This window comes from Artemia sp. Qi Xiang Cuo, chromosome 17 (genome assembly GCF_049724085.1).
Source record: "Artemia sp. Qi Xiang Cuo chromosome 17, ASM4972408v1, whole genome shotgun sequence".
In the NCBI taxonomy this organism is placed as follows: Eukaryota; Metazoa; Arthropoda; class Branchiopoda; order Anostraca; family Artemiidae; genus Artemia; species Artemia sp. Qi Xiang Cuo.
In genome coordinates this window covers 7,300,401-7,301,127 of record NC_142810.1, presented here as the reverse complement: position 1 = coordinate 7,301,127, position 727 = coordinate 7,300,401, and positions in this window count along the sequence as shown.

Genomic DNA, 727 nt, shown 5'->3' with positions numbered 1-727 from the left:
AATTATTAGAAGTTACCAATTTGTACTAAACTGTATTGATTTAGAATAATTCCATTAGGTTAAAGACGTAAAATCACTAAAGCTCCAATTACTCCTTATAAATCTTGTTTTGTTTATTTGGAAACTATTTTTGCACCCTGTAAACTTGTAATCTGAAACCAATGCTGTCAGTCTGTGAACATTAACAATGAGAAACAACAGATTTGGGCTTTCAAAAAAAATTAGAATGTGTAAATCCATAGTAAAAGCTTTTATTGTCAGATATGGCTATTTCTAGTGATTGAAGAAGAATCTGTTTTGGCTCTTCGAGAGAATTGAGTGCTGTGTTTGTTTAACTAAAAGTTTTACTGGCTGCCGATAATTGGCCTTCCTTGCTGTTTTTCTTAGGCCAAGCAAAAATACAGATGTTTTCAAATTGATTTGCTGAGATTAGTGGGATCATGAAACAAAATTTAAACTGATTTGGATTAAAAAGGAGTTCTGATAATTTTATTTATCTGTTCTGAATTTTTTGCAAGATGAATTCGTAAAAAATAATTTGCAACTTCAAACTATATACCCAGTTTCTAATAGAATATTTTACACTAGCTTACTTTTTTCCAAGAGTATGAATCAGATCTTGGGGCCTGAATATTATTGATATACTTTAGTGCTTTGTATAAATGTTTTGGCCCAAAGAATCCTTAAATCATTTCTTTAAGTTTTATCATTTCATCCAAGTTTTAAT